This window comes from Salvelinus fontinalis, chromosome 20 (genome assembly GCF_029448725.1).
Source record: "Salvelinus fontinalis isolate EN_2023a chromosome 20, ASM2944872v1, whole genome shotgun sequence".
In the NCBI taxonomy this organism is placed as follows: Eukaryota; Metazoa; Chordata; class Actinopteri; order Salmoniformes; family Salmonidae; genus Salvelinus; species Salvelinus fontinalis.
Genome location: NC_074684.1, coordinates 4,086,870 through 4,108,573, shown reverse-complemented (window position 1 = coordinate 4,108,573; position 21,704 = coordinate 4,086,870). Strand labels below are relative to the sequence as shown.

General features: G+C 43.5%; 1 pseudogene; it reads left to right on the top strand.

Annotated features, from left to right (window-relative positions):
- Positions 1-4,461: 4,461 nt before the first annotated feature.
- LOC129817092 (utrophin-like) lies at positions 4,462-21,704 on the top strand (annotated as a pseudogene).

Sequence of the window (21,704 nt, the reverse complement as noted above, 5' to 3'; positions counted from 1 at the left end):
GTTTTAAAGCTAATTTCCTGAAAGTCAATTATATAAAAAAAACATGTATTTTTTTCATATGTTGTAACCTATTTCACATCATCTGAGGTTTTTGTGTTGTGCCGCCATCAGTTGAGACCATAGCCACGGGAGTAGACATTCTTGTCCCCCAAAATATGTACATGTAAATTAAATCAATTCTAAACACTACACCAGAGAGCATAATAGCTTCAAAAAAATAGCTGTGGATTAAGTCATCAGAAGCATTTACAGTCGGTGGCCGTAATTTGTGCAGCACGTGCGCCAAATACAGAACAGCTTGTTGCGTTGTGGCCATAAATATAATCTCTAACTGGAACCTCTAACTCTTGCACTTTGACTGTTAAACTCATGTCTACACCAGCAATGCCTGTCAGTCCTGACTTGAATGGAAACTGCCTTCTATGGTTGGTTGCGGCTGTCAGTTTGCTTTTCACAAATTTCTAAATATAATAGCGACAAAAGCGTAGGCCTATCACTTAGAAAGCCTAATCTGTCTGTAAAAGCTGACATTTTTATCCATAATTTATGAGCGATTCTGAGCAAACGGCACTGTTTTTCAAAGTAGTTTATCTTGAGGTATTGGCACGAGCACATCGGCCATCACCGCTGTCCCCAGTCCACCTGGCCATGCTGCTGCTCCAGTTTCAACTGTTCTGCCTGCAGCTATGGAACCCTGACCTGTTCACCGGACGTGCTACCTGTCCCAGACCTGCTGTTTTCAACTCTCTAGAGACAGCAGGAGCAGTAGAGGTACTCTCAATGATCGGCTATGAAAAGCCAACAGACATTTACTCCTGAGCTGACCTGTTGCACCCTCGACAACTACTGTGATTATTATTATTTGACCATTCTGGTCATTTATGAACATTTGAACATCTTGGCCATGTTCTGTTATAATCTCCACCCGGCACAGCCAGAAGAGGACTGGCCACCCCTCATGCCTGGTTCCTCTCTAGGCTTCTTCCTAGGTTTTGGCCTTTCTAGGGAGTTTTTCCTAGCCACTGTGCTTCTACACCTGCATTGCTTGCTGTTTGGGGTTTTAGGCTGGGTTTCTGTACAGCACTTTGAGATATCAGCTGATGTACGAAGGGCTATATAAAAACATTTGATTTGATTAGAATAGCCTATGATTCATCTTCATTGGGTGAGTCAGTGTCACTGGAAAGCATATTTTGTAGCCTATACTATACTGTGTATATACAGTGGGGCAAAAAAGTATTTAGTCAGCCACCAATTGTGCAAGTTCTCCAACTTAAAAAGATGAGAAAGGCCTGTAATTTTCATCATAGGTACACTTCAACTATGACAGACAAAATGAGAAAAAAAATCCAGGAAATCACATTAGGATTTTTAATGAATTTATTTGCAAATTATGGTGGGAAATAAGTATTTGCTCATCTACAAACAAGCAAGATTTCTGGTTTTCACAGACCTGTAACTTCTTCTTTAAGAGGCTCCTCTGTCCTCCACTCGTTACCTGTATTAATGGCACCTGTTTGAACTTGTTATCAGTATAAAAGACATCTGTCCACAACCTCAAACAGTCACACTCCAAACTCCACTATGGCCAAGACCAAAGAGCTGTCAAAAGACACCAGAAACAAGTGTAGACCTGCACCAGGCTGGGAAGACTGAATCAGCAATAGGTAAGCAGCTTGGTTTGAATAAATCAACTGTGGGAGCAATTATTAGGAAATGGAAGACATACAAGACCACTGACAATCTCCCTCGATCTGGGGCTCCACGCAAGATCTCACCCCGTGGGTTCAAAATGATCACAAGAACGGTGAGCAAAAATCCCAGAACCACACGGGGGGCCCTGGTGAATGACCTGCAGAGAGCTGGGACCAAAGTAACAAAGCCTACCATCAGCAAGGGCATTGAAGATGAAACGTGGCTGGGTCTTTCAGCATGACAATGATCCCAAACACACCGCCCGGGCAACGAAGGAGTGGCTTCGTAAGAAGCATTTCAAGGTCCTGGAGTGGCCTAGCCAGTCTCCAGATATCAACCCCATAGAAAATCTTTGGAGGGAGTTGAAAGTCCGTGTTGCCCAGCAACAGCCCCAAAACATCACTGCTCTAGAGGAGATCTGCATGGAGGAATGGGCCAAAATACCAGCAACAGTGTGTGAAAACCTTGTGAAGACTTATAGAAAACGTTTGACCTCTGTCATTGCCAACAAAGGGTATATAACAAAGTATTGAGAAACTTTTGTTATTGACCAAATACTTATTTCCACCATAATTTGCAAATAAATTCAATAAAAATCCTACAATGTGATTTTCTGGATTTTCTTTTTCTCATTTTGTCTGTCATAGACAGTCTGTCATTGCCCCACTTTATAGTAAATACCAGGGTTTCAGTTAGGAAAATTTGGCGGCAAACAAGTGACTGGACATTTTTTATTGTATTGGACATTTGAGAAATGTACAGGTAACCCATTAGGGCGTACACGCACGCAGCCAGCTCCATCAATAAACGAGGGATGTTGACCAAATGAGACAAATTACAAAAACACAATTCCTTGTGTTTCGTTGTGTACCATATGGAAAACTTCATAGCCCATTGTTTTATTGGTTTTGACTTTCCTAGAACAATAGGTTTCATGCATGTTATCATTAGAAGCCTCCTCCCCAAGTTTGTTTTATTCACTGCTTTAGCGCACTCTGCCAACCCGGATGTCCTAGCCGTGTCTGAATCCTGGCTTAAGGCCACCAAAACCCCTGAAATGTCCATCCCTAACTATAACATTTTCCGACAAGATAGAACAGCCAAAGGGGGCGGAGTTGCAATCTACTGCAGAGATAGCCTGCAGAGTTCTGTCTTACTATCCAGGTCTGTACCAAAACAATTCGAGCTTCTAGTTTTAAAAATCCACCTTTCCAGAAGCAAGTCTCTCACCGTTGCCGCTTGCTATAGACCACCTTCGGCCCCCAGCTGTGCCCTGGACACCATATGTGAATTGATTGCCTATATCTATCTTCAGAGCTCGTGCTGTTAGGTGACCTAAACTGGGACTGCTTAACACCCCGGACATCCTACAATCTAAACTTGATGCCCTCAATCTCACACAAATTATCAATGAACAGAGCCTTCAGAAAGTTCACACCCCTAGACTTGTTCCACATTTTGTTGAATTTAAAATTGATAAAATCATAATGTCAAAGTAGAATTATATTTTTAGAAAGTTCAGCAAATTAATAAAAAATCTAAAGCTGAAATGCCTTCAGTCAATAAGTATTCAACACCTTTTTTATGTAAAGACTAAGTCCAGCAGTAAAAATGTAACAGGTCACATAAGTTGCATGGATTCACTCTGTGTGCAATAATAGTGTTTAACATTATTTCTGAATGACTACCTCATCTGTGTAACCCACACATACAATTATCTGTAAGGTCCATCAGTGGAGCAGTGAATTTCAAATACATATTCAAACACAAAGATCAGGGAGGTTTCCAATTCCTCGCAAAGAACGGAACCTGCAGTACATCTAGGTATCAGAAACAAAAGAGTGACAGAATTACACCTCTGTGTGTGTCGACGGCTTGAATGATAAAGCTCTGAACAGTTGTAATTGTAACACACTGAAACAGTGATGTGAGAGTAGTTGTACCATGGCAGCTTTGATGCACTGGGACACCATGTGGAAGTCTCGGTTGAGTTTGGCCAGTTTGGGTTCCACTACATCTCTGCAGGCAGGACCTCTACTGGTCATCAGGGTGGCCTGGTCTCTCACACTGTCCACACTCAGATTGATGTCATCCAGCTCCTCTAACAGGGTCTACACATAACACATGAATCAAACAATTAATACATTAACAGGTTCATCAATAGCTATTACTCAAATTATTATTTTTCCACACAGGCTAATATTCTCAAACGTTGCTAATAAAGTAAAATTAAACTGTAATAAACCAATATTGAACAAATTTTATACTGACAATTGTGGGCCTTCAGTTCCACTGGAATTTGTCACTCCCTATTCTTTTTATTTATTTAACCAGGAAAAGCCCATTGAGACCCAGAGCCTGTTTTTCAAGGAAGACCTGGCAAAGAAGGCAGCAACAATCAATACATTACATAATTAAAACATACAACAATACAACATGATCCAGCCTTAAAAAAAGCATGTTCACTCCTCTGTAACAGTCTCCCATCAATATTTTAAATGAATTCATCTAGATGAAGCATGGATTGTAGACTATTCCATGCGTCTGGTGCACAAGATGAGAAGGCAGTCTTGCCTAACACTGTAAATGTCCTGGGGACTATACGTAGCAACCATCTAGCAGACCAGGTATGGTAACTGCTGGTGGTGAAGGAGACCAGACTACAGAGGTAAATAGGGAGTTTACCCAAAAGGGCTTTGTAGATTAACACATACAAATGTATCTTTCTGCGCATATAAAGCGAGATCCAACCTACCATTTGGTACAATGTGCAATGGTGGGTGAGTGACTTGGCATTTGTAATAAAGCGCAAGGATGCATGATAAACAGAGTCCAGTCTCTGTAAGACAGAGGCTGCAGCATGCATATACAACAAGTCACCGTAATCAATTACAGAGAGAAAGGTGACCTGAACAAGCTTCTTTCTAGTCAGAATAGGATTTGGATTGGAGTGTTTTGGAGTCTTTTCTAACATGCTTTAGACACATTTTCATAATGCATTGTAGTCGATGGCAAGTGATGACTCAGCAAACATTTTCTACCAATTGTCTCTGTAATGAAACAAAACATTTAAAAAAAACGTTTTGACGTTCAACTATAATCCCAGAAAGAGTGAAAATATGTATACATAGAAATGTGTGAACTTGCTATTTGATATCAAAAAGTTTGACATGTGATGCTTCCCAGTTCCCACACAGATTGCTATGGTTGTGTTACCTATCTTATTTGAATGTACTGGTTGTAAGTCTCTCTAAGAGTGTCTGCTAAATGTAACGGTAAAATGTAATAGATTCACACACACCCATACACATGCATTCACTGTTTCTAACATACCACCATCTCTTGCCAGCAGATGGAGCCAGAGGAGAAGATGTCCTCTCAGTCCCTCAGACTATCTGCTGGATATAAAAAAAGGCTCTGCTGGCCATGGCCCACAACGAACTGCTGCTCAACTCTATCGAGCTCAGCAGTGGTCTCTACGACGACTTCTCCAGCCAGGGGGTGGAGGGTGAGAAAGAGATGAGGGGAGATATAGGAAGGGGAAGGGAATAACTGTGTTGTCCTGTAGGCCTCTCACTCATTTAATTACTTCCCTCTCTCCACTCCTACCTCTCTCTCCTCTCCTCCTTCTCTCTCTCCTCTCTCCCTGCCGGCTCTCTCTCTTTATAGGAGAGTCTGGAGTATGTCGGGGAGCAGGTGACGTTGATCCATGAGCGCCATCCTGGAGGCACCGCAGAGCGAGGGTGCACAGATCAGAGACACCCTCATCCAGCTCAAAGCAGAGTGGGACCGCCTCAACTGCATTTACAACCACCGCAAAGGGTGGGTGATGGACGATCAACATTAAGTTACTTAGTAACTGCCAAGATCTTAATACTTAATGACCATGAAAGAGTGTACGGAAGAAGAAACTGAAAAATATACTCATTGTAGCAACACAATAAGAGGGAAATGAGCAGCTCTGTAAAGTCTTAGAATTTCCACTATTGGATGTGAGAGGATCTGTTTGTCTCCTCTAACAGGGCTATGTACTGTAGATGTAGCTTTACTCTCATCACTGATTGGTTAGTGTGTCACCCACAGAGAGAGTGAGTGTATGATGTCACTTAGTCATGACCTTGTCTCCATCCTGTCTCTGTACTGTCAGGGAGTTCCATCTACAACTGACCTATCCTGGGTACATGATTAAATGTCTTCTATCTGCTATGGACGACAGAGGAGCGAGGATGGAGATATATAACAGTGCACATACTGTATACCAAGACCTCAGCACACACATACACATACACACAGACTGATCAACACAGGCCAAGTTGACTGGGAGCGCACACACACACACGCACACACACAGACACGCTCTCGAGTGGCGCATCGGTCTAAGGCACTGCATCTCAGTGATAGAGGCGTCCCTGGTTCGATCCCGGGCTGTATCACAACCCGCTGGGTTCGGGAGTCCCATAGGGCGGTGCACAATTGGCCCAGCATCGTCCGGGTTAGGAGAGGGTTTGGCCAGGGTATGCTTTCATTGTAAATAAGAATTTGTTCTTAATTGACTTGGTTAGTTAAATAAAGGTTTAAGAAAAATTAAGAAATCAACACAGGCCAAGTTGACAAGGAGCCCACACACACAGGCAGACTGATCAACACATACAGTACACTCTACATGTCAGACATTGAGTGATATAGTCCAACTTTATTTTGAATTAAGAATCAACCAATACAACTTTACCATCTATCAATATACAGTCGTATGAAAAAGTTTGGGCACCACTCTGAGACTGCATAATAATTTAATCTGTCACAGAAAAGGATCACAGTGGCATGCCATTCATTTTCTAATAAAAGCTGAGTACTGGGGTATTGTCCAGACAAAGATTTTTAGTGTAGCAATATTAAGTTAAATTAAATCAGATGTGAAAAATAGGCTATGCAAAAATGTGGGCACCCTTGTCATTCTGTTGATTTGAATACCTGTAACTACTTAGCACTGATTAATTGGAACACACAATTGGTTTGGTGAGCTCATTAAGCCTTGAACTTCATAGACAAGTGCATCCAATCATGAGAAAAGGTATTTAAGGTGGCCATTTGCTAGTTGTTCTCTTTGACTCTCCTCTGAAGAGTGGCAACATGGGGGCCTCAAAACAACTCTCAAATGACCTGAAAACAAAGATTGTTCAACATTATGGTTTAGAGGAAGGCTACAAAAAGCTATCGCAGAGATTTAAGCTGTCGGTGTCCACTGTGAGGAACATAGTGAGGAAATGGAAGACCATAGGCACAGTTCTTGTTAAGGCCAGAAGTGGCAGGCCAAGTAAAATATCGGAGAGGCAAAGGCGAAGGATGGTGAGAACGGTCAAAAACAGCCCACAGACCCCAAAGACCTACAACATCATCTTGCTGCAGATGGTGTCACTGTGCATCGTTCATCAATTCAGCAAACTTTGCACAAGGAGAAGCTGTATGGGAGAGTGATGCGGAAGAAGCCTTTTCTGCACACACGCCACAAACAGAGTCGCTTGAGGTATGCAAACGCACATTTGGACAAGCCAGCTTCATTTTGGAATAAGGTGCTGTGGACTGATGAAACAAAGATTGAGTTATTTGGTCATAACAAGGGACGTTATGCATGGCGGCAAAAGAACACAGCGTTCCAAGAAAAACACTTGCTACCCACAGTAAAATTTGGTGGGGGTTCCATCATGCTGTGTGGCCAGTGCCGGTACTGGGAATCTTGTTAAAGTTGAGGGTCGCATGGATTCCACTCAGTATAAGCAGATTCTTGGGAATAATGTTGAAGAATCAGTCACAACGTTGAAGTTAAGCCGGAGCTGGAAATTAACAAGACAACGACCCAAAACACTGCTCAAAATCTACCCGGGCATTTATGCAGAGGAACAAGTACAATGTTCTGGAATGGCCATCCCAGTCCCCAGACCTGAATATCATTGAGAATCTGTGGGATGATTTGAAGTGGGCTGTCCATGCTCGGCAACCATCAAACCTAACTGAACTGGAGATGTTTTGTAAGGAGGAATGGTCCAAAATACCTTCATCCAGAATCCAGACACTCATTAGAGGCTATGGGAAGCGTCTAGAGGCTATTTTAGCAAAAGGAGGCTCTACTAAATATTGATGTGATTTTTCTATTGGGGTGCCCAAATTTATGCACCTGTCCGCACCCTCCTCCTGTGCAGATTACAGTGGAGATACCATCAGCCTGGTTTAGCATTGTTGATGCTCCCCCTCCGTGATTATAGAGCCATTCTGCAGAGGAGGCTTATTATGAGGCCTGGGGTCACGTGTTTAAATGCAGATGGATAGGACCCTCTGTGCATTGGTCAGCGTCACTTAGATCCCTGCCACTTGAAGACCCTCAGCCATTTTAACTTGCCATTTTAGTCCATTGGTTATGCCAATAGAACATTTTACAGAACGTAACCATTTGCAGACTTTTATCAGCAAAGTACATGTGCATATTGCACATTATATTAATCCAATAAACCTCATTTCACTACTGAAATATTGCTGTGTCCATCAGTTATTTGATAGATCAAATTGAAATTGCTGATCCAAACACCCAATTATTTATAAATGGAAATCATGGAAATTGTCAGGGGTGCACAAACTTTTTCATACGACTGTATAACATTAAACATTTTCAAATAGGAGTAGCAAATGTTTATTATTCTTTTTTAAAATTCACCTTTATTTAACCAGGTAAGCTAGTTGAGAACAAGTTCTCATTTACTACTGCGACCTTGCCAAGATAAAGCAAAGCAGTGCGACACAAACACAGAGTTACACATGGAATAAACAAGCGTACAGTCAATAACACAATAGAACAAAAATAAAGTCTATATACAGTGTGTGCAAATTCATAGGCGGAAATCCCAGGGGGGACGGGGGGGACACGACCCCCCCATCTTGGGAAAAATATGATTTGCCCCCCCCAATATATCACTGTAAACATAACTATGTAATTTCAATAATATTAATAATACGCAATGAAAGCACTTGTGATGATTATAGACACTTAATAGCGCATTTAAATTTCAAAAGATTGCGACCCCCCCCCGCCCTTTGCCTCACAATGGTTTGATCCACTGCCAGTTCTTTAGCTGGCAAGGTAATAGAGAGTTCGTATCTACTGTCCGAAAGGGACATGTACGTAACTGACGTGAGGTTAATCCAGTCAATCCATAGCAGGTCCATAGCAATGTTATTTATTTATTTTTATGTTGGCAGGGTTCACACACTAGGGGAATTTGCAGAGCTAGCGCGCAAACTAAAGCAAACATTAACTATCAAGCTAGCTAGTACCTATTCCATTTATGTGGCGTCGTCAAAGATGGAATCTTTGCTATCGTCAGTTTATTCCAAGATCAGCATGCAGCTGTAGTGCTTCAACGTCCCTGTGATAAGGTTAGCAATAAACTGAAGTCCAAACTGAACAGAACAGAACTACACTCTCTTCTACCATTGTCTTAAATATATATAATGGTCTCGTTGCAAAAGATAAATTGTCGCTAGTGAACTTTTTTTATTTTATTTTATTTCACCTTTATTTAACCAGGTAGCAAAGATTATAGCAAACACACAGAAACGGAATTGGTGCTTGCTAGCTTTACAAATTCAGCTATTGTTGGAAGCCAGCCAATATGAAACAAACTATTTAAATTACAAAAGGTTGCAGCATGTGTTGTGTAAATGTGTGCGTGTGCAGCTAGGCCAGCCAGCCAGCCAGGTAGAAAAATGGCAGAAAAAAGTAAGAAGACGGACATCAGAGTATTTGTCAGTACACCAAAACGCATAGTAAGAACTCTAGTATCCTAATATCTCAAAGACTAGTTGATAAAATGTTCATAAGAAAGAAGTGAAATGCTAATGGAAATGTTTCACAATGATGTCATTAGGCAGAGCAGGCAACAGATGACACACAGACAGCAGAGTTGGGGACAGATTGGCAGACAGGGAGTCTCAGGTAAGTTTGTTGAGTCTTTGGTTGGCAACATTATGAAAGGTTCTCAATTTTTTTGACTTGTAAAATAGGGACATAATTGGAAAATGCCATGGATACCCCCACTCTCAACTTAAACTGGTGACTAAACTAAGATTTGTTTACGGCAATGGTATTGCTGTTGTGATTAATTGTGTAGTTTTGGGTACCGGTAGTTAGGAGTACGGCAAACACCTTATTTATTTTCTAGGAGACAGACTGAGTCAGTTAGGGTGGTGAAAGGGAAAGAGCCAGGGAGAGAGACTTCAGAGGACAGTGTCACAGCCACGGCAGGACCAAGTGTCACCCTTGTTGCCAGCAGCACCAGTATAGGGGACAGTGGCACAGCATTGTCCAGTTACCACAGTGATGGCACAAAACCATATCAGCCACACCCACAATTTATAGAACCGCAAACTCTTGCCAACAGAGTGTTGACGTTTCAAGAGAGATGGTTTCGCGATTTCCCCTGGCTACGTTATAATCCATCAATAAAAGGAGTGTTGTGTTTTCACTGTAGCCAAGGGTTTTCAAGCCAGCCATCTTTTGGCCAAAGAGCTGATGCTGCCTTCATTAGTGCAGGATTTAGGAACTGGAGAAAAGGCATTGAAAAATTCACAGCACATCAAAATTGCCAAACCCACCGCCACTTTGTAATTGTAACAGCACACCAGCTAAATCCAATCAGTGTCCAGTTATGTCCAGCGCGTGGGGTAAACAGCAGGATGACGCAAGGCATTGCTTGATGAAAATTGTTAGTTCGGTGCGGCATGTAGTAAGACAGGGACAAGCCTTTAGAGGCCACACGGATGACAGTGGGAATTTATACCAGATTTTGAAACTTAGGGCAGAAGAGGTCCCATTTTACTGAAGTGGTTAACAGAGCGTACCACAATGTACACAGGCCCCAAAGCACAGAATGAAATTCTGAACATCATGGCCAATAGTCATTCGAGGCATTGCAGCTGAGATTAGGTCTCTTCCGATTGTACAATTTTCATTGATTGTTGATGTTACTCAAGATGTCTCTGGTGCTGAACAGGAGAATGTCTGTCTGCGTTATGTTGACCATGACCTTGTCCCTCACAAGGAGTTTATTGGGCTATACAGGGTGTCGGAGACAACAGGCGAGGGCATTGCGAAAGTGCCAACTGATGTGTTGTTGAGGAAACCCGCAAACATATGCTCGGTTCTTTTGTTCAGTAGTGTGTATAGCAGTGGTTCTCAACCTTTTTGGGGTACTGGAACCCCTGCATATTTTGAGGCAAGGCAGGCAAGGTTTTGAGCGGTCCTCAGGGACCTCCACCCCCTCTATATTATATGTAAACTTACTGGAAACCTTGTGGTACTGACTACATTCATTACACTTTTTTATTTCACGGACTCCTTGCAATTAGTCCATGGACCCCTGTTTGAGAACCCATGGTGTAATTGATAGTTGTTCTTTTGTTTAGTAGTTTTCAGTACACTTACAAATGATTTATTTCATGTTATTTTATTTAAAATTGCATACTTTGTGCGACATACTTGTCCATAGCTGCTGTTTGAAGAGTTGAGACACTGACTGAAGGATATTTTGGTTGATTTATTTGGGTTTTTCATTGAAGTAGTTATTTTGCTTTTAGAACTGTACTTATTTTAAGCTTTTTGTTCTTGCAAAGATATTGTAATAGACTCAGGCCAGGTGGACATATTTAATGACTATATAAATGTATCAGAAAAAGTCAAATTAAAAGGTCAATTCAATAAGGAGACCAACTTTGTGATGGTTCTCAATGGAGATTCTTTTAGATGTGATCACACCATGTTCATTGTATTTATGAAAACTACACCCATACAGTGTACAGTACCATTGTCACCTACTGACCTTTCTTGATATTGCTGGTTGTAAGTACGAATACCTGCATACATACTGGACTGGTAAGGAGCACTGCTATAACTATTATTAGTAGTAGAATTATAATGATTTAAACATTTGAACAAGTTGGGAAAACCCTTCAGTTAACTACTGTACCTATCAATTATCCAGTTGTAGGAATTATGGTTCCTCAATATACATTTAACAACGTATGCTATGTGTTACAGCACTACTTTTGGTGTCCCCCTCAGGAATTGCTCTTGAGAAAACTTAATGTAATTGTCCCCTCCAAGGTTGATCTCAGATTTTCGCCCCTGTGCAAATTACGTAAGGAGGTAAGGCAATAAATTGTCAACAGTAGCAAAGTAATTACAATTTAGCAGATTAACACTGGAGTGATAGATGAGCAGATGATGATGTGCAAGGAGTGAAACTGGTGTGCAAAAGAGCAGAAAGGTAAGTAAAAACAATATGGGGATGAGGTAGGTAGATTGGGTGGGCTATTTACAGATGGACTAAGTACAGCTGCAGCTGTTTAGATAGCTGATGTTTAAAGTTGGCGAGGGAAATGTAAGTCTCCAGCTTCAGCGATTTTTGCAATTCGTTCCAGTCACAGGCAGCAGAGCAAACTGTAAGGAAAGGCGGCCAAAGAAGGTGTTGGCTTTGGGGATGACCAGTGAGATATACCTGCTGGAGTGCGTGCTACGGTTGGGTGTTGTTATTGTGAGCTGAGATAAGGCGGGGCTTTACCTAGCATAGACTTACAGATGACCTGGAGCCAGTGGGTCTGGCAACAAATATGTAGCGAGGGCCAGCCGACTAGAGCATACAGGTCTCAGTGGTGGGTGTTATAAGGGGCTTTGGTAACAAAACGGATGGTACTGTGATAGACTGCATCCAGTTTGCTGAGTAGAGTATTGGAAGCTATTTTGTAGATGACATCGCCGAAGTCCGGGATCGGTAGGATAGTCAGTTTTACTAGGGTAAGTTAGGCGGCGTTGGTGAAGGAGGCTTTGTTGCGAAATAGAAAGCCGATTCTAGATTTGATTTTGGGTTGGAGATGTTTAATATGAGTCTGGAAGGAGAGTTTACAGTCTAGCCAGACACAGGTATTTGTAGTTGTCCATGTATTCTAGGTCAGAACCGTCCAGAGTAGTGATGCTAGTCGGGCGGGTGGGTGCGAGCAACGAACGGTTAAATCATGCATTCGGTTTTACTAGCGTTTCAGAGCAGTTGGAGGCCACGCAAGGAGTGTTGTATGGCTTTGAAGCTCGTTTGGAGGTTAGTTAAGTGTCCAAAGAAGGGCCAGATGTATACAGAATGGTGTCGTCCGCGTAGAGGTGGATCAGGGAATCACCCGCAGCAAGAGCGACATCGTTGATATGTACAGAGAAAAGAGTCGGCCTGAGAATTGAACCCTGTGGTTCCCCCATAGAGACTGCCAGAGGTCCCAGACAACAGGCCCTCCGATTTGACACACTGAACTGTCTGCAAAGTATTTGGTGAACCAGGCGAGGCAGTCATTTGAGAAACCAAGGCTATTGAGTCTGCCGATAAGAATACGGTGATTGACAGAGTCGAAAGCTTTAGCCAGGTCGATGAAGACGGCTGCACAGTACTGTCTTTTATCGATGGCGGTTATGAAATCGTTTAGTACCTTGAGGGTGGCTGAGGTGCACCCATGACCAGCTTGGAAACCGGATTGCACAGCGGAGAAGGTACGGTGGGATTCAAATTGGTCAGTGATCTGTTTGTTAATTTGGCTTTCAAAGACTTTAGAAAGGCAGGGCAGGATGGTTGTAGGTCTAGAACAGTTTGGGTTTAGAGTGTCACCTCCTTTGAAGAGGGGGATGACCACGGCAGCTTTACAATCTTTAGGGATCTCGGACAGTACGAAAGAGGTTGAACAGACTGGTAATAGGGGTTGCAACAATGGCGGCGGATAATTTTAGAAAGAGAGGGTCCAGATTGTCTAGCCCAGCTGATTTGTACGGGTCCAGGTTTTGCAGCTCTTTCAGAACATCTGCGATCTGGATTTGGGTGAAGGAGAAGCTGGGGAAGCCTGGGCAAGTAGCTGCGGGGGGTGCAGAGCTGTTGGCCGAGGTTGGGGTAGCCAGGAGGAAAGCATGGCCAGCCATAGAGAAATGCTTATTGAAATTTTTGATTATCAAGGATTTATCGGTGGTGACCGTGTTACCTAGCCTCAGTGCAGTGGGTAGCTGGGAGGGGGTGCTCTTGTTCTCCATGGACTTTACAGTGTCCCAAATTTTTTGGGAGTTAGAGCTACAGGATGGACATTTCTGTTTGAAAAAGCTAGTCTTTGCTTTCCTGACTCACAGAGTGTATTGGTTCATGACTTCCCTGAACAGTTGCATATCACAACTATTCTATGCTATTGCAATCCGCCACAGGATATTTTGTGCTGGTCAAGGGCAGTCAGGTCTGGAGTGAACCAAGGGCAATAACTGTTCTTAGTTCTACATTTTTTGAAAGGGGCATGCCTATTTAAGATGGCGAGGAAATGACTTTTAAAGAACGACCAGGCTTCCTCAACTGATGGGATGAGGTCAATATCCTTCCAGGATACCTGGGCCAGGTCGATTAGAAAGGCCTGCTCGCAGAAGTGTTTTAGGGAGCGTTTGACAGTGATGAGGGGTGGTCGTTTGACCGTGGACCCATAGCGGATGCGGGCAATGAGTCAGTGACCGCTGAGATCCTGATTGAAAACAGCAGAGGTGTATTTGGAGGGCAAGTTGGTCAGGATGATATCAATGAGGGTGACCATGTTTACGGATTTAGGGTTGGTCATTTCCTTGATAATTTGTGTGAGATTGAGGGCATCTAGTTTAGATTGTAGGACTGCTGGGGTGTTAAGCATATCCCAGTTTAGTTTAATAATTCCAAACATGAACAATGAGCTGTTTGTATGTTGAGGACCCAAGCAAAGCGAAGCCCAAACATTTTATACCCATGCTTATCTGCCAGGTGCGCATGTAAAAGTAGTCCCTCCAGAAATCCTGGCTCAATTTTTTAGTTCCACCCGTGTTTTTGGGTTATCTGCCCTCTTGAGGCCTGGAGTTCTTTAAAGGAAGAGCTGCCATTGTGTGTTTTGAGTGTTCTGTTTTTTGACGCAACAGTAAACGAGAGGACAACAAACCACGTCTGCACAGCTACGCCATCTTGAAAAAATGCTAATTCCTGCTCAAACCTAATAAAAGCTCCCGACCTGTTCTTATTTAAGATATATGGTGGTAGTTATCTTTATGTGGCAGTGCATTGTGAGGTTCAATTGAGTTTACTACGGTGTTATCAGTCATTCCCTGGCACCCAACACATTCACTACTGCTTAATGGAGGTAAGGAATGGGGTGACATTCTTCCTTTTCCTTTTCTCCTTATCAGAAAAATAAGGATTTTTCCAGTGGACGGTATCTCTTGGGAGATCCCGGCTCGATTCCAAAATTCACCCAACACCCTCAGAAGGAAGAATGAATTAGTATTAAAAACAGTAATCAAAGTGTGATTGGGTGTTACCTGTTCTGAATACTTTCTCAGGATTGAAAGCCTAGATGAGGACTAGATGAAAAGGAATTCAATTGGGTTTACATTTTGGATTTGAATTGAAAAATTAGGCTGCTTTAATCAAAAATTACTACAAAGCATTACTTTATAAACTTACATTCTCAATATTTATATACACTGCTCAAAAAAATAAAGGGAACACTAAAATAACACATCCTAGATCTGAAAGAATGAAATATTCTTATTAAATACTTTTTTTCTTTACATAGTTGAATGTGCTGACAACAAAATCACACAAAAATGATCAATGGAAATCAAATTTATCAATCCATGGATGTCTGGATTTGGAGTCACACTCAAAATTAAAGTGGAAAACCACACTACAGGCTGATCCAACTTTGATGTAATGTCCTTAAAACAAGTCAAAATGAGGTTCAGTAGTGTAGTGATCCTTAGGGATCTCCTCCCAGACCTGGACTAAAGCATCCGCCAACTCCTGGACAGTCTGTGGTGCAACGTGGCGTTGGTGGATGGAGCGAGACATGATGTCCCAGATGTGCTCAATTGGATTCAGGTCTGGGGAACGGGCGGGCCAGTCCATAGCATCAATGCCTTCCTCTTGCAGGAACTGCTGACACACTCTAGCCACATGAGGTCTAGCATTGTCTTGCATTAGGAGGAACCCAGGGCCAAACGCACCACCATATGGTCTCACAAGGGGTCTGAGGATCTCATCTCGGTACCTAATGGCAGTCAGGCTACCTTTGGCGAGCACATGGAGGGCTGTGCGGCCCCCCCAAAGAAATGCCACCCCACACCATGACTGACCCACCGCCAAACCGGTCATGCTGGAGGTTGTTGCAGGCAGCAGAACGTTCTCCACGGCGTCTCCAGACTCTGTCACATCTGTCACATGTGCTCAGTGTGAACCTGCTTTCATCTGTGAAGAGCACAGGGCGCCAGTGGCGAATTTGCCAATCTTGGTGTTCTCTGGCAAATGCCAAACGTCCTGCACGGTGTTGGGCTGTAAGCACAACCCCCACCTGTGGACGTCGGGCCCTCATACCACCCTCATGGAGTCTGTTCTGACCGTTTGAGCAGACATATGCACATTTGTGGCCTGCTGGAGGTCATTCTGCAGGGCTCTGGCAGTGCTCCTCCTGCTCCTCCTTGCACAAAGGCGGAGGTAGCGGTCCTGCTGCTGGGTTGTTGCCCTCCTACGGCCTCCTCCACGTCTCCTGATGTACTGGCCTGTCTCCTGGTAGCGCCTCCATGCTCTGGACACTACGCTGACAGACACAGCAAACCTTCTTGCCACAGCTCGCATTGATGTGCCATCCTGGATGAGCTGCACTACCTGAGCCACTTGTGTGGGTTATAGACTCCGTCTCATGCTGCCACTAGAGTGAAAGCACCGGCAGCATTCAAAAGTGACCAAAACATCAGCCAGGAAGCATAGGAACTGAGAAGTGGTCTGTGGTCAGTGCACAGTTTGATTTCACAGAAGTGTGATTGACTTGGAGTTACATTGTGTTGTTTAAGTGTTCCCTTTATTTTTTTGAGCAGTGTATTTGAATGAGCTGACTTGGTTTGGGTGTGGGTATTCAGAGAAGAATGTTGATCTCTCATGCATATTGCAAAACATAAAAGGACTGCAGTTCAAAACATGGATTTAAACAGTAATTGTGCTAAAAGGTTGTCAGCAAAAAATCCTCAAGGTCCGTACTTCATAAACATTTGGTTGAGATCCTCGTTCAGTCCATTAGGAGGGCATGACAACTCAATGGAACCTCCGTGGTATTCACATTATACAACATAATAACGGTAGCTATAGCTACGTATATCAGGGCTTGGTCAGAGCTAACTGATTCCAGATCTGTTAGTTTCCACCCTAATTGTTAAGGTTAGGGTTTGGTCTGGGTAAACTCAACTAATATGAGATCTGCTGAACCCCTGTCTGTAGGAGTTTTGACTGTGCAGTGGAGGAGTGGAGACAGTTCCACTGTGACCTGAACAACCTAAGTCAATGGATGACCGACACGGAACAGGTCCTCACTAAGGGAAAAGGACCTGATGGACAACTGCACCCGGTACACACCCAGGACACACCAGGAGGTCAGGGAGTGTGTGTTTCTGTGTGTGTGTGTGTGAGAGTTAATGTTAGAACGTTTGTGTGTGCGTGTGTGTGTGTGTGTGCGCGCACGTGCACAAGTGTGTTTGCTGCTAACTCACCCACTTTAATGATGACCCTGACATTATGCAGAGGTAGTGTGCAAAATGTTGGATCAACTGTACAAACCTGCATCAGCACAACATGTTTTATTTACGATAAACACGAGAATTTCTATCATCTGAATACGATAAAACAAATCGGACCAATATGTTTACATTAGCGTCTGATGCGGATGGGGGGTTCTGGTGTGAGAAAATGTATGTTTTTTAATATGAAAAATATGCCTTCTCTCCTTAATTATTTAGCACTTTTCATGCTCTGTCGTTCATTATATTCCTGCAGAGAGAAGGAGAGAGAAAGAGAGAGAGAGAGTTTTCTAATTTGTATTGTTTGCAATACTAAAGAGTACCAAGCTTTCCCCTGAGGGGAAGAGCTGTTTGAAAGCCAGGCATTGACACCCACATAATTAAATAGAACAATACTATTAGTATTAAATAGTATCTTTGTGTTTACACCACTCACATCATCAGAATTATTAGGATGTGGAGCAGCCAGCACTAGTTACCATAGAGTACAATCTATCCAATACCTATGGTTGCAATCCATTACTCATAGCAGCTCATTTCCAATTGATTTATTTTACCTTTATTTGACTAGGCAAGTCAGTTAAGAACAAATTCTTATTTACAATGACGGCCTAGGAACAGTGGGTTAACTGCCTTTTTCAGATGTTGACCTTGTCAGCGTAGGGATTCGATCTAGCAACCTTTCGGTTAATGGCCCAATGCTCTAACCACTAGGCTTCCTGCCGCCCCCAATTGACTCATTCTGTTGATTAATACAACTTTGATTTCTTGTTTTATATTGATCTGTAAGCCCCTCTCTCTCTTTGGAGCTGGAGGAGGGCCTAGCCAGTCACCAGCCTGTCCTGGCCGCGTTGACCCAGACAGGTGAGAGGATCATCGGGCAGCTGTCAGCCCCTGACGGGCCCCTGCTGGAGAACAAGCTGGAGGCCCTGGGGCAGCGCTGTAGGGCCGTGCACAGAAAGGTGCTGGACAGACAGCACAGGTAACCATGGAGATGAACACCATGGTAACTAAGCATAGTCGCCATAGAAATAGGACAGCTTGTTAGGAGTGATAAGAAGGGCATTTTGGACCCCAAAAATAGTTTACAGTGGAAAAAAGAATGTTTAGAAATTGGATTATGTTTATATGAGCAGGATAAACTCTTGCAGATATGTATTGAAATGTATGAATATTTGCTGCATCAATGATATCAGTAATGATATCAGCATGACAGATCAGCATACAAATGTAATATAAATGTTAGGATTTGGCCTACACACGGCAGCTGTAGGGGAATTGAGATCTTAATATGTGTGTGTGTGTGCGTGTGTGTGTTTGTCTGTAGGCTGACTGGAAGTGATCCTGCCCTATTAGAGCTGGTGACGCGTAGTGGAGACCTGGCTCTGTGGCTGGAGCAGGCTGAATGTGCTGTGAGCCCTCTGCCGTCACTGCCACCAACAGCAACCTCAAAGAACTTAAGGTAAGGCTTAGAGTCAGGACATGTTGCCCCCCTAACCCTCACCTTGACCTACCCTTTCATTTACCCCATAATTCTCCCCTCATCCATCCCTCACATCTTTCAACCCTCTTCACCCCTTTGTCACCTATCTCTCTAGACTCTGGCTGAAGAGATGGACGCCCAGAATGAGTGTCTTGGTTGGCTGAACGAGAACGTCCCCCAGATTCTGGCCAATCAGAGCGTGAGTCATCAGGAGAGAGACTAGCACATGAGCTAACTCAGGACCGTCAATCGCAACTGGAACAAGGTGAGAATAACCTCTTGAACCTATGTTTCCTAATGAACATAATGCAACTCAGTAGCCTAAACCTCAACTGGAAAAAAGGAAGGGTAACACTAAAAGAGTAACGGTGGAGATGAACTATGTCCCTTCTTCATCTCTCCATTCATTGTCCTCAATCTCTCTGTCTCTGTCTCTGTCTCTGTCTCTGTCTCTGTCTCTGTCTCTGTCTCTGTCTCTGTCTCTCTCTCTCTCTCTCTCTCTCTCTCTCTCTCTCTCTCTCTCTCTCTCTCTCTCTCTCTCTCTCTCTCTCTCTCTCTCTCTCTCTCTCTCTCTCTCTCTCTCTCTCTCTCTCTCTCTCTCTCTCTCTCTCTCTCTCTCTCTCTCTCTCTCTCTCTCTCTCTCTCTCTCTCTCTCTCTCTCTCTCTCTCTCTCTCCTCTCTCTCTCTCTCTCTCTCTCTCTCTCTCCTCTCTCTCTCTCCTCTCTCTCTCTCTCTCTCTCTCTCTCTTTCTGTCCCTCTCTCTCTCTCTCTCTTTCTGTCCCTCTCTCACTCTCCTCTCCCCATGTCCTGCAGGTGACTCATGAGTTGTTAGATAAAGTAGGGGAGGTGGAGGGGAACCTCCAGAGTCACGGTCAGTTCCAGGACAAGATGAACAGAATGACCGACTGCATCCAGGTCACACACCAGACCCTCAGTGGGAGAGGGGTCAGCCCTGCAGAGAGCCAGGTAATGCGTGCGCACACACACACACACACACACACACACACACACACACACACACACACACAATTTTATAAATCCAATTGACGGATGGACTGGTTGGGTATTCTGCTCAGGTGGCGAAGAGTGACCTGGAGCTGCGTCACCCCCAGCTGGAGAACATCTTCACTCTGGCCCAGAACACCAAGAACAAGACCTCCAACTCGAATACCTCCGTCACTGAGAAACGCATGTATGCTCACAGAGCCAGTAAAGCAGGAACATAATGTACTGTGTCATACTTAGAGAGAAAAGCGTGAATATACCTTAAGAGAAATGCATTTGGATACACAAAATCACATATACAGTTTCGGTTTCTGTAGAAATATGATTGTCCAAGTGCAGTTTAGCCTTAGCACAAGGTCACCCACACCTACTCTCCTTCCTTACTCCCTGCAGTGGAGAAAGGGCATAGCCAATGGGACAACACTCAGCAAGGTGTGGAGGCGCGGCTCCAGCAGCTGGATAACATGATTGGCCACAGCGATCAGTGGGAGAAGCAGAGACAGGAACTGAATGCTCTGATTGGTCAGAGCGAGGGGCACCTGCACAACCTTCACCGCTCCAGGGAACCCCTGACCATACAGCTCAGTGACAACAAGGTGAGAGATACAGCGACCCTTCCCCTTTGACCTTTGGACTACTGATACTCGGCCCCATTAGCCAGATGGGTGGAATAGCTTTTAATCAATGATAAAGGGTAAGATTTTTGTAATTATGTTCATGGTTAAGGTTAGGATTGGGAACTGTGACTTGAAACAGCGAATGGCAAGTATTTTTTTGTGTGTTTGCATCTTAGCCCAATAGATAACACACGTGTACCATTCATCATGCGTTTTAGTATTCCAGTGTATCGTGCTGATTATGACAAGGAGTATATGCAGATGAGAGGTCTCACTGTTGGTTAGTCACGATTATTATTGATAGTGTTGATGAATGCTGATCAAACATGCCTTGCAGGTAAATAATGGTAAGCATATGAGCCGTCACCTATGGGGATTGCCGTGGACTTTCTTTTCAATTGTTGCCCAATGCAATGCCAATTTCAAACAGTAGAGGGCATCTGTGTCTAATTCACTGTTGTACTGTAGTTACAATGCCATAGCACAGGTACTGATAGCTGTTCTGACAATTATGTATTATTTAATTAAATAGGTTAGCATACCTTAAGTCAAAACAAAGTGAGATCCTGAGGGAACCATGATAATTACTGTGAGATTAAATGGGAAGTGACAAGGATATGAAAGAAGTGAAATAGTTTAGTCCGTGAGGAGTAGGTTGTTGTCATTAATTGTTGTTTGTTTTTTTCTCCAGGTGTTCTTGCAAGACCTTGGAAGAGGTCAGGGTACCGTGGCAACCTTTTAACGAGCTGTCCAATTAGCTCCTGCGAGAGTATTCCGCTGACGACACAAGGAGGATCAAAGATGTCACAGAGAAAAACAACATAGCCTGGAACGGCATCAACAAGAGGTGGACGCACACATACAGACACACGCGCACGTATACACACACACTTGTCAAGTCTCCCCTATTATAATGTCCTGAGCTACTTGAATTCTTGACTCTATTCAAGAGCTATTTCATTCAACGATGGACCTCCAACCAAACCAATGCTTGTTCATTTGTCATTACATTGATTATTAATTGTCATATTGATGTTGATTGATTGACAGAGCTAGTGACCACCAGGCCAAGCTGGACAGTGGTCTGAATGCTCTGCAGATGTCACTCAGCGAGCTGGAGGCCTTCCTTAAGTAGCTGTAAGAGGCCGAGACTACCGTCAACGTCCTGGCTGACGTCTCCCAGTTGGAGGAGCTATCCCAGGACTCTGCCCACGTCAAGAAGCTGAGAGGGCAACTGGAGGTAGACCACGGCCCTTTGATCTGCTGA